Source organism: Cupressus sempervirens, chromosome 4 (genome assembly GCF_028749045.1).
Source record: "Cupressus sempervirens isolate cs-2001-9-10 chromosome 4, ASM2874904v1, whole genome shotgun sequence".
NCBI lineage: Eukaryota > Viridiplantae > Streptophyta > Pinopsida > Cupressales > Cupressaceae > Cupressus > Cupressus sempervirens.
In genome coordinates, this window is record NC_143121.1 from 110,803,205 (window position 1) to 110,814,545 (window position 11,341).

Genomic DNA, 11,341 nt, shown 5'->3' on the forward strand with positions numbered 1-11,341 from the left:
TCCTTGAGGAGTGATAAACATAATGCCAGCTCCTAAACCATTTCATGTATGTGATCCATCAAAATAAAGCTTCCATTTGTTATCTACATCCATGTGAAATATGGCTTCATCTAGAAAGTCTATTAACATGGGATGATCATCTGACATAGGCGCTTCTGCTAATTGATCTTCTATCACTTGCCCTTTGATTCCTTTTCTGTCTACATATTCTATGTCAAATTCACTAAGAACCATGACCCATTTGGCTAAGCGTCCTGTGAGAGTAGCTCTACTAAGGATGTATTTTAGTGGGTCAATCTTAGAGATGAGCATTGTTTTCTGATGGAGCATGTAATGTCTAAGCTTTTGGGTTGCAAAGACAATAGCAAGGCATGCTCGTTCAATTAGTGAACAATTTAGCTCATAGCCCACAAGTGTTCTACTGATGTAATATATGGCTCACTCTCTTCCTTGTTCATCATTTTGTGCTAGGAGAGCCCCTAATGCTATATTTGTAGCAGATATATATAAGATAAGTGGTTTTCTTGGAATAGGAGCCATTAAAACTGGTGGATGTAGAAGATAATCCTTGAGTTGTTGGAAAGATTCTTGGCACTGCTTATTCAATTGAAAGGATACTCCTTTACATAAGAGGTGTTGAAAGGAGTGACACTTATTGGCTAATTGTACAATGAATCTATAGATAGACTGCAATATTCCTTGTAGTCCTCTTAGGGATTTTAGATTTGTTGGAGGAGGCATGTCAAGTATTGCTTCTACTTTCTCAGGATCCACTTCAATGCCTTGTTGAGAAACAATATAGCCTAGGAGCTTTCCAGAGACAACTCCAAATACACACTTTTTTGAATTTAGAAAAAGCTTATAGCTTTCCATTCTGGTGAATATCTAATCTAGGATGCCTAAGTGTTCTTTCCTTTTATAGGATTTGCAAAGTAAGTCATCAACATAGTCTTCCATGAAGATGTGCATGAAGTAATGGAAGATTGCAGTCATTGCTCTTTGATATTTTGCCCTAGCATTTTTAAGACCAAATGGGATGACATTCTAGAAATATGTTCCCCAAGGACATGTGAAAGTTTTCTTGTGTTGATCTTCAGGGGTGATTCTTATCTGATTATATCCAGAAAAGCCATCCATTAGTGATAACATCTCATACCTAGCTGTCATGTCTACAATGATATCTATGTTTGGTAAAGGAAAATCATCCTTGGGACATGCCTTGTTAAGATCACAAAAATCGGTGCATATTCGGATGCCCCCAGAGTGTTTTCTTACTAGTACTAGATTAGATATCCACTTTGCATAATCAATGGGTCTTATGAAGCCAACATCCAATAGTTTCTTCAATTCAGCTTTGACAAGGAGAGCAACTTGAGGATGCATTTTCCTCAAAATTTTCTTTACTGGTTTCATTCCTGGTTTTAGTGGTAAGTGATGAAGGGCTAGTTTAGGATCTAATTCGGGCATATCTGAGTAAGACCAGGCAAAGTTTATCTGCCTCTCTAGAAAAAATCTAATTAATTCATCCTTCTCTTCTGGTGATAATGAGGCCGCAAAGTGTATGATTTTGGGGTTGTTAGGAGTTCCCATATTAATCTCTTCTGTCATTTCCACAAGTAATGCTAATTTTTCCTTTAATGGGGGTGTGTCCAATCTTCCATCCTCAGGCACCTCAGAGAGGTTTTCACCCTTGGATACATCCTTTATTTTTACTTTTTCATGGTCTAATGCCGCCTTTGGATTTTCACCAAGAGATCTATTTGTGTCTTTTTTTTTTTTTTTTCTCAATTTTGTGACTGGAAGATGGAGTTGACTCCCCAAAATATGCCATGATGTTTAGATTAATGGAGAATCCAGACTTGTGATCATCTTTTGGTACATCTTCACGGAGCTCAAAGAATTCTACGATGGCATCATCGTTTTCAAACTAATCAAACATTGGTGGTCCTTGTTGGTCCCAATTAATAAGTTTAGGGAAAACTAAGGAAATGCCATCATCAATGTTGAGTAAGCTTTGGTCCAAGGAATATATATGTATATTTGCTTCAGTGATGTCATCAGGATCATGTTCAGAAGCAGGAGGGCTTGGATCCTAGAATGTTTCAATCCAAGGTGAAGAATTGGTTTGAGTGACAGGTGGATTAACATATTTATCTTCCATGGGTCAGCTATTTAGGTCTGCAAACATATTTTCAATACCAAGGGAGGTATCAAGATTGTCGATGTTAGATACAGATTGGGTGGGTTCAGGTTGGTTATTCTCAGATGCCTTGTCATCATTTGAAGCATTCACCTCCTTAGATGAGGATGACTCTATATTAGGAAGACCCAAAACAAATGGTTTGAATCCAAGTCCCAAGCTAAAAGATTGTCCTGATGTAGTGATAGGTTGAACAATGCCTTGTTTTTGGAGTCCTAGGCCACTACATCCATCATATCCCTTTTTCTACATGATGGTGAATCTAGGTCCATACTTGTTGGGGGATATAGGGGTAATTTCTTGTTTTTCTTTAGCCTTTTCCATCCATGTAAAGGTATCTTCATAGACATGTTCTTCATGTAGCTCGCCTCCACTAGTGAATGCTATAGAAGGTCTATTTTGAAGTGCAAACTTAGGCTTGTTTTGTATAAGCTAAGGTTTACCATATGACTTGGGGGATGAAGGAAGTTTCCCAATGTGAAAGGCATGAGACATGGAGTACTCACTGTAACCTTGGTCTTGTATTTTAAGCTTTCCTTTGGATGCGGATGTGAGCATGGAAGGATCAACATACTTGGAGGACTCTAGGGGATTTACTGCATGGTTTGTCAGGACCTGGTATGCAGTGGTTCCTCTAAGATTGGCATAGAACTAGAAGGGATCTGGATCACCAGGGATGGTTACCTCTATATTATTATAGGAGAACTTTAGGCATTAGTGATATGTAGAATGAATTGCTTCCATAGCATGGATCCATGGGCGGCCTAGTATCATATTGCAATTCATTTCTATATCTAGGACTTGGAATAAAGTGTTCTTAGTAGTTGGACCAACTCTGATAGGTAAGATGATAACCCCTGTAGAGAAATCCTCACCATCATCATAGGCTTTGATTGTGATCCTTCGAGAGGGATCCACATCATTTTCAGAATACCCCAAACCTTTAACTACTTTAAGTGTAAAAATATTCAGCCCTGCTCCTCCATCTATCAAGACACATCTGACTTTAACATTGTGGACAAAGACTTCAAGGTGGAGGGGATCATTGTGGTTAGATTTTTCCTTAGGAATATCTCAGGGTGAAAATGTGATATGTTGTGACATAGATAGGTTCCCAACCATGGCTTGGAACTAGGAAAAATCCATGTTATCTGGGACTATTGACTCTTTAAGGGCTTGCTCCAAGATCTTTTGGTGTTGGGGGGATGCACGCAGTAGGTCCAAAATAGATATTTGTGCAAGGGTTTTGCTGAGTTGTTCAACAAGGCTATAATCAGCTAAAGTAGAAGTAGTAGGCCTAGATGGGGGTACAGGTCTAGTAGAAGTAGTAGGTCTAGCTGGGGCTCCAGGTAGGGTGATCTTGTTATGGCATGTAGTGATAGCACAATGAGGGTTTTCAGCCTTCAATGTGAATGTGGATATGCGAGAGTCAGACTCATTAAAGCAATTGATTTTGTAGTCATGGAAAGTACATGTGTAATTCACATTACCTTGTGAGTTTGAGTTTGAACTTGAGGGTTTCTCTTTTTCATGATTAGCCAAAGGATCTTTGAAAATAGTGTGATCAGAGTTGGATGCTAACAGTGATGGATCAACTGTGATGACACCATCATCAATAAGGTCTTGTATTGCATGTTTCAATTGGAAGCATGATGAAGTCTTGTGTCCTTTGGTGCAATGGTAATCAAAATACTTTTTTTCATCCCACCAATCTTCTTTAGTTAATGGTTCATCTTTGATTGGGGGTAGCTGCAAGAAGTTATTCCTTAGTAACTATTGTAATGTAGTCTCAAGTGGTATTCCCAATGGTGTGAATTTCTTGTCTTTGGTTCTAGGATGTCTTCAAGGTTTATCTTGCATGGGAGTCTTAGTTTTCTATTGTGGAGCTGATGTTCGATTAGAGGTTTGTGAATTTTTAGGGTTTACACCTTTCAAAGTCAATTGAGGTTGTGCTATGCTAATCGTGCGAGCATCCACAATGCCATCATTAGTCACATTCTTGTTTTTGGAGAAAAATTTTGCCTTGTCATTAGACGAGTTAGTGTTTGTGTTTTCTTTCTTTATCTTGAGGACTCCCTTACAAATAAGAGCATCTTCAATACTAGCCCCTTTTTTCATTAGTTTAGAAATGGTGCTTGGACTCTTGATTTTGAGTTCATACATTAAGTTCGGGACTAAGTTTTCAATGCACAAGTTTACTTGTTGTTCTTCAGGGATGTCTAATGAGCATTGACTAACTAGGCTTCTCCAATGCAGTAAGAATGTGATGAATGATTCTCCTATCTTATTTTTAGTTGAGCACAAATCAGAAAGTGTCACCTCATTTGTAATTTTAAAGGCAAAGTGGGAGATGAACTTGTTTGCTAGCTCTGACCAAGATTTGATATTACCAAGAAGTTTGGAGTACCATTCAAGTGCGGGCCCACCTAGAGAACGAGGGAACAATCTCATAAGGTAAGTGGGTTCATGACTGAGTTCAGTACATGAAGCATAAAATTCTCTGATGTGGTCAATAGGGTTGCCTTTTCCTCAGTATTTTTCAAATCTTCTAGCTTCAAAGTGTTTTGGGAATAGAGGCATATACAGACTTTTATCGAATGGGTTAGGACATAAGTCTCTTTTTGTATATAGAGCCTATTTCTTTTGGGCTCCCATTGCCTCAACTTGTTTGGAAAGTTGTGTGAATTGTTGTAATAGTTCTTCATTGGGGTTTTGCATGATAGTCTTTCCTTCAAGTCTTTTGTGTCTATGAGTAGACTGTTTTCTATGGCGAGAACTATGTCTACTTGGTTCTAAAAATTTTCTGTCTGATGAGTCTGATGAAGTGTCGCTAGGTGGTGGAGGTATGTTGGCACCTCAAAGATAGAAAGGTCCCTGTTGTTGGGGAACTCATTGTGGTATTTGATGTGGCACTTGTTGTGGGATTAACTGTGATTATTGTACCATGTGTTTTTGTTGTGCCGTGTGTTGTGGTTGTTGTTGGGATACCTCTATTGGTTGTATGTGAGACCATGTGCATGCTTGTTGTTATAGAGGTATTTGTTGAGGTTATTGTGGCACATGTTCTTGTTGTAACAAATGTTGTTGGTATGCAATTTTTTGCTCAAGGCATCTTTGATATTCCAATTGTTGCTTGAGTTGCTCTTGTTGTTTAGCAAACATCATTTTTTGTTGTTGGAATTGCTGCTGAAATTGTTGTTGATAAATTGTGTGTAATTCAAGTGGGTCCACATGGGATTGTGTGTTAGGAATGTTGGATGTTTGCCCCACTTGTGGTTGTTGTCATTGTGTTTGATGTTGTTGTTGATATGGAGGATGTTTGTTAAGAGGATGTAGACTTGGTTGTGCCTTGGAAGTGTTGAGTCCTTGTACCATTGTAGGTTTTTGTTGTCGTGGGGGTTGCCTAAGTCCTTGAGAATTGAACGTCAAGTTTGTATTGTTGTTTTGGTACCTTTTTGTTTTAGATGTTCCTGCTTGCGACATCATATTGACTTGACTATGAGATGCATTTCTATTGGGAATGGGTGTAATGTCAATAAGGCTTTTCCCTTGTGTTTCCATAGGGATGGTTGCACTTGACATTTCACATGTTGTACTTATGAGAGGTTCTATAGTGTTTGATGTCGTAGCACTGGGTAAAGTTAGGAGCAAATGTGTACTTTGTTGATTTGCCTCCAAAGAAGGTATCTCTAGCATCCCTAGAGCAAGGTTCCCCTTAGGTGCATCTTTATGTTTCATCATGTGACTAAAATCAAGTCTTAATGTCCTTTTGGGGTGTTTAGGGATTGGTGGTATTTCATCAAACAAGGGGTTAACATTGATGTGTTCAAATGTACTTTGGTGGATTTCAATTATTGGTTCTTGATGGGACCTTATAATTGCCATTATTGTGTTTGAAAACTCCAAAGGTTGTTTTCCCTTGTCTATGTCAAAATTTATCATGGGTTGGATGTTTTCAATTGTTGTGTTGGTTTGATTTTTGGACCTAGGACCTTCTAAGTTTGTGTTAAATTTGACAATTTCTTGTGCTGCCAAACATTTGAAGTTCTTGCGAAAACTGTTGTCTTGACATGCCCTAGCCATTTCTTCATCAGTGATGCCATAATCAGTGTCAGAGTCATCACTTAGGTGTACAATACCTTGTTGTATGTTTGATGTGTTAGGTTGGCTGAATTCAAAGGAATGTTATTGTTCATCTTTAGGTGAGGTTGGTACACTTCCTCCTCCTGGTGGCATTGGCACGAATATAGGTTCAAAGTCAAGACTCCATTGAACCATCCCATGTGTGGGGGAAGTGTTTGGAGGAAATCTTATGGTAGGTGCATTTTTCAAGGTTTTTTGTGCCATAACTTGATTATGAGGATCTTGCAGATACATATTCAAGGGGTCCGCTAGTAATGGTTGTGATGCTTTGATTTGGTCTTCATCAAAGGTTTGTTGGATTTTCTTGCTCTTTCTTTATCTTGGATGAGGTTTTGGTTGTGCTTGTGCCTCAGAAAATGAAGGTTGATAGAGTTCCTCTGGTCTCTGAGCTGCTTGTCTCCTAGTAAGTGTTGGCATGATACCTAAGAGTGCAAAGAGTGGTGGGTATGCAAGATATGAGCATTTTTGGGATTTTTTAATTGTTTAGGAATGTTATGCAATGTGAGGATTAGGGTTATGTTTTGGAGTTCCTAAGGATGCTAAAATTTGATGTATGCAAGGTATATCATGCAAAGGATGATTTTCTATGGTTTGTAATGACGTTTGGAACATGCAAAATGAGGTAAATGCTCAAGAAGACAATTTGGTTGATGGAGAATTTGATAAAGTTTGGTAATGAAAATGATGCTAAGGATTTTGATCAATGCAATATGAAGGGCATATACTACTAGGTTAAATCAAAATGACATTTTGGGATGCTCGGTATATGATTATTCTATGACAAGGGTATACGGAAAGTTTTGAACTTAGGTAAAACCTTTAGAAAGTATTTTGCCTAGGAGTTTAACCTTGTGATAAAGGACTTTGGATCTTGACCAAAAACTGATAAAAGATGAAAAGATCAAATTGATAAAAGATGAAAAGGTCAAATATATCAAGAAATAGATAGATTTTGACCAAATAAAATGATAAGAAAAGATAAAAAGACTAGTCAAGATCCATTATCCGTCAACACTAGGAGATACTCTAAGACTCATACTTTGTTTATATTTTTGACTAAATTCAAAGGTTTTGAGGATTCAAAATGATGTTTAGAGGACTCAAAATGTTGTTGATGCTGAGTGGATATGTAATATGGACAATGAATATGATGGAAAAGGGGATTTTGGGTGCAAGATATGGTTTTGGGTCAAGTGCAGAACAGGGAGGTCTAAAGGCTCCTAGATGCAGTTTTGGGGTCCTAAAGTGTAGTTCGAGGGCCCAAAATGGTCATGCAGGTACCCAAGTGCACCCTAATAGTGCCAAATGCACCATAATAGTACCAACTATGTCATTGATTCACTTAGACCCAGTTTGGGTGCAGTTGGTAGTTTTTGGGCACAGTTGGTAAGCTAGGAAGAATGTTTGTTGATTTTGAAGGGTATGGTTACCAAACTGACATGCCAGGAAGCTAGGATGCTGCGGTTGATGTTAGGATGGGTTGAAAGATGAAAAATAAAGGTTATGACATATAGAATTATGTCTTATATGGAGGTGATGAAGATTAGGTGATGTAGAATGCATATCTGGGCAAGCTAGTGCAAGGGGAGCTAACTAGGTACCTAAGGACACTGTTGAAGCCCCAAAATGTTATCTGGAACCCAAAACTAGATCTCAGGACCACCAAGTACACCCAAATAGTGAAAACTACATCAATAACATAGTTGGGGCCTAGTTGGGTGCAGTTGGTAAATTGGGCTGAAAATGGGGCAATTCTAGAAGCTATGGTTTTAGGATGGATGTCACAGAGAGGTAAATAGTAGAGGACAGTGTTAGGGCCAATATGAATGCTCAAAATGATGGTTAGGACACTTAGAATGATGGATAAAGTGGTCAAAATGATGAATAGGTCTGCAAGGTGATGAGTGCAAAGTGTTGATTTTGAGATGGGAATGCAAAAACTAAGGAAAGTAAACTAAACCTAAATGGATGCAATACGAAAGGTAATAGATACTAAATGAGGACTAAAAGGTGCAATATGAAGTCTATATGATGTAAGAATGAAGCCTAGACTAGGGTGAATGCAAGTGAAGTCTATGCAAGTGTGAGATCTACGTTTTTCCAAGCACATTTAAGAGCACAAGTTGCCATGTTTTCCAAGGTTTGAGTGTGTTGAAACAATGTTTGCAAAGTTTGATAAAGGTTGAAATATTTTGGCAATGTGTGGTGTTTTGACAAGTTCAAATGATATCCAAGGTGTAAATTTAAAAGTTTGGCTTTTATCTTGATTATGTTTTACACACATGCAAGACACATTAAGACAAGAATAGTTGTTGTAAAAAGTTAACAAACACACCACAACCTAGGCTTTTAGGACTATATCCACTGAATTCCTACTTGAACTGAAGTTCAGCCACACTTATCCAAAGTAGATAACCTAGGATCTTGGCACCACAGGCTCCCCCTTACAGCACACTTACTTCTCAGGGCTACCAAGATCTGCTTCCCAAGGGGCATGACTTCCCAAGGGATTGTTGCCTCTACTAAGGACCACGAGAATGTAGGATGTCTTCACGAGCATGGGTGACCCCTTGAGCTAGTGGATAGAAAGGATTTTGGGCACTAAAACATGGTTTTTAGTAAGGGCATTCTATTTGGCAAGTTAATGATAAACTTCCGCAGAAGGTCTCCCAGCCCTGAAAACTGAGCTTTGACACACCACAAGGGTACTGGAGGAGAACTGCCATGCAACAATACCACTGACACAGCTTTCACCGTAATCAAATTTTATATAGCAGCTGGAATGTTGACCTAGCTTTTTCCCATTATAGCTCTGAGGTCATCCCCTGGCATACCCAATATCGAGTATCTTGGTCCAAGGCAGGCCTCCTATAGAAGTTACACAGATTTCTCTTACACCCAAGATCCATGAATGGCGAGGGGAGAGGATACATCCAATGCAACTACTAGGGATCTAACACTGCAAACATGCCAGGTAGAAAAGAAAAAGTTTCTTTTTTAGCACCAAACAAAATGTTATCTAATCTAAGAAATCCACGCACATAGTTTTGAAAGACACATAAAGTCTTCGACAACGTCCTACAAAGCACACATTAGTAGTTTCTTATGATCATGTCTTCATCCAATGATCGCCACATGCTGCAAATAGACCATCAATAACACAAAATCACCTAATCTATGTCCTAGAGAGTGAAAGGAACTTAAAATGTGGATTTTGATTGATGCATGTGCTTACAGTGAACCTAGGTGTGCTCTGATAGAGCAGGTTGCCCCCTGGAAGGCCAAAATGGCTCTGAACATCCCCAAGTGCACCTAGATAGTGTAGACTACATCAATGACATAGTTGGGGCCTCGTTGGGCACAGTTGGTAGTTTTAGGGCAAAGTTGGGAAGTCAGGTGTAGATTGTGGGGAAATGGTGCCTAAACAAGACCCAAAAACTAAAATTTTCAAAGCTACACTCCCAAGTGCACCTAAATAGTGTAGACTACATCAATGACATAGTTGGGGCCTAGATGGGCATAGTTGGTAAGTTAGAAATTGTAGAAAGAGGCTTTGGTGGTTTTTGGGCTCCTACAACTACTCCTAGGGGTCCTAAGTGTGCCCTGATAGAGTAGAGTGCACCTTAGGACAGAAAGCTAATAGAATGCATGAAACAAGAGCATATAAGCATTTTACTGGACCCCTTAATTAATCTAGGTGTGAAAAGGAAGAGCAGATAGTCATTATAGCCTTCCAAGTGAGCTCCTTCCTTGCACCTACAAGCACAAAACAAGAAAACCCAAGTTAGATATGCATGTTCACGTCGGGTTCACCAAATGTAGGACTAGAAAAATGGGTTAGAAGCATAACATACTATGAGAAAATCACAAAACTCAATCAACATACGTTAGAACCCACTAGTCTACCATGAAAGCCAAACTAATTAAGAAAGCAATAGAAACCCCCTTTTTTCGCTTGTAGCTCCCATGTTCTTCTTTCTTCTCCAAATGATTGTAGCTCCAATTTTCCTATAGTGCATGCAAGGTTGAAGCCAAAGCCTATGATGTGGATCATGCCATGAGAATACTTGAAGTGTGATTTTATGTGAGAGAGAGAATGCAACATGCAAAGAAGTAGAGACTCAAAGATTCAAAGATTTCAACTTTAAAAACTTAAGCATTCGAATCTGAAATGAGAGGAAGGGTGTCCATTTTATAATTTTCATGGAGGGTGAGAGCATTGGATTTGTCACCCATAGATATGCGATGTGGCAAGAGATTCCTATGATGCATATGACAAAATATGCCAAATGTAAGATTCTATGACACATGAGAGTCAAATTTGGCTAAATGCGGAAGAGAATCTATGACGCATCATAAGATTCCTCAACCCACTTAAAGCCAAGAATCTATGATGAATAAGCTAAATAGGGATGTGCGTAAGAGGTAATAATATTTGATTATGAAAAATCTCAGCCAAGTGTCAAAGGAGAATCCATGAGGTGTCATATCCAAGTGTCATGATGATGAAATATTTTATGGAATATTTGAATTAAAAATCCTTTTATTCCACAAAATAAAAATTAGTAGAAAATGGAATTAATGATGGAAAATGGAACTTAGGAAATTGTAAATTTCCATGGTTTGCAGATAATGAATCAATTAATTAATAAAATTAATTAATTGAGGATAATAATTAGGAAGAATAATTAGTGAGAATAGGATTAAATTATAGGTTATTTAATCCTATAGAGAAAATTAGCAGATGATTGGCCAAATAGATTAAATGAATGTGACTGTACCCTTTGATGAAAATGTGATGATGATGGATATCAAACAAGATGATGGAAAGTAGACCAAAGCCATGGTCAGATTGATTGATTAAATTTGATAACATGCCAAGGACACATGACATGAATTGGTTGATATGTAACATTTAACTGACATTGTAAATGCTATAGAATTGAAATTTATTGATAAGGTTTCATCATAATAACATTGATGAACATTGTCAATGTT